Here is a 2020-nt window from a genome sequence, read left to right as displayed (position 1 = left end):
ATGAAACTAGAACAGTGAGGGGCGTGAAGTCGTAGTCGAAATGAAGCAGGCACCTGAGAATGATTGTGTTTTATTTGCCAGTGAAAGATACTGCTTCGCAAAGCTGGGCCTGTGGAAGGGAATCAGTGACGGTGATTATCTTTGGCTGTTCACCTTGTGAATGTTCCTATTGCTGCGCATGTCCGTGTTAACGTCAGAACTCTGCAGCATGGCGACGTCAGGTACGCACAGTGCCAGGGGCGCAATGTATGATGCATCTGACTCCACCTTACTGTTTGAAATTCAGCTCACAGCTTCTTCACACACCCCAATTAATCTTTCTCATTGTCCTGAAGCCGGCATACGGTTTGAATTCCTGATCTGCAGAAACGAGACTGTTTTCACTGTCGCGCGTCAGTAAGTGTCCCTGAGAACATCAAAGTCACGTCATAGCGATGTCGGAGGAGGGGAAGCTGAAATAGCCCCACACGCTCCTCACGGGCTCATTTCACTTTCCCCAACTCACCAGCCCCAACCACTGCGGCCCCTGGGAGTGGAAAGGGAACAAACAACGAAACCCAGTCTCATATTTGTGAATCTTCCGAAAATAAGAAAACTGTTCATCCCTTCGGATCTTTCATCCTGGGCTGACAGGGGTGATTGTAAATGGCTGTCCAGTCAGTGTAGATTCGTGTTGGTTGAAAAAATCTTCCTTATCTCATCCCAGCATTTCTTGCCACAGAGAACTGTGCGGCAGAGTTCATGTATATATTTCCTTGTATGGTATTTTGTAAATAACATTCGTTTGCTGGTTGTTTGTATTGGGTATTTCAGGGACATTAGCCGCTGTTCAAGTGTGTTGGTAGGTTTGTGGGTCACCATGATGCTGAGAGGTTTGAGTTGTCTGGACATCATTTAACAGATGTATTTAATATAAGGTCATGTGGCTAGGGTTTCTGCACACGTTGTGTCTGCTTGTGTCAATTTGTTGATGAGAAATCGGCAGACTGGGTTTATTGGGTCGGCAAAAGTGAGGACTGGAGATGCTGGAAGCCAGAGTTTAGATCAGAGTGGTGCTGGAAAAGCACAGCAGGTCAGACAGCTGCCGAGGAGCAGGAAAATCGACGTTTCGGGCAAAAACCGTTCATCAGGAATAGAGGCAGGACGCCTCCAGGGTGGAGAGATCAATTGGGGGTGGGGGATGTGCTGGGGAGAAGGTAGTAAAGAGTAAAATAGCTGAATGGTGGTGGGGATGGAGGTGACAGGTCAGAAGGGAGGATTTAGCGGATAGGTGGGAAGGGAGGTTGGCAAGTAGGACAGGTCATGAGGTCAGTGCTGAGCTGGAAGGTTGGAACTGAGGTAAGGTGGGGGGAGAGGAAATGAGGAAACTGCTGAAGACCACATTGATACCCTGGGGTTGAAGTGTTCCGAGGCGGAAGATGAGGTGTTCTTCGTCCAGACGTCGGGTGGGGATTAGCGGCGGTGAAGGAGGCCCAGGACCTGCATGTCCTTGGCAGAGTGGGAGGGGGGTTTGAAATGTTGGGCCTGAGAGCGATGGGGTTGATTGGTGCGGGTGTCCCCGAGATGTGACTTGACTCTCCAGTCTCCCCAATGTTGTGGAAATCGCATCGGGAGCAATGGGTACAAAAAATTACATTGGTGGATGAACATGTGAAAGTCTTCTAATGACCGAAGCCCAGGTTCGATTCCCGGGCAGCGAAGCAATTTTCAGTAGAGCTACGATAACACATCCGTATCTCCCTGGTGGTCTAGTGGTTAGGATTCGGCGCTCTCACCGCCGCGGCCCGGGTTCGATTCCCGGTCAGGGAAGCAATCTTCGGCGTGTTGATTTGCCAGCCGTTCTTTTTAAATGGGCTGTACAGTTATTTATTGATCTTTATAGTTCCTGGGTGCTGCAGTGTGTAGTGGCTCGTTGAAATATTGTCCTGATTCGGATTTGTTTGAATGTATAGGGATGATTACTTCTGTCGTTAAGTACTTGGTTCATTGCGATGTTTTCCTGTAGACGCTGTTTTGAATT

At 48.9% G+C, this 2020-nt stretch overlaps 1 non-coding gene across 1 annotated transcript; it reads left to right on the top strand.

Moving 5' to 3' along the window:
* Positions 1 to 1737: 1737 nt before the first annotated feature.
* On the top strand, positions 1738 to 1809 carry trnae-cuc. The gene has a single exon. It is a non-coding gene; the product is annotated as a tRNA-Glu (tRNA).
* Positions 1810 to 2020: the final 211 nt, after the last annotated feature.

This window comes from Chiloscyllium plagiosum, unplaced genomic scaffold, assembly GCF_004010195.1.
Source record: "Chiloscyllium plagiosum isolate BGI_BamShark_2017 unplaced genomic scaffold, ASM401019v2 scaf_20508, whole genome shotgun sequence".
Taxonomy (NCBI): domain Eukaryota; kingdom Metazoa; phylum Chordata; class Chondrichthyes; order Orectolobiformes; family Hemiscylliidae; genus Chiloscyllium; species Chiloscyllium plagiosum.
Note: the sequence above shows the minus strand (reverse complement) of the source record. Positions and strands in the feature narration are given on the sequence as shown.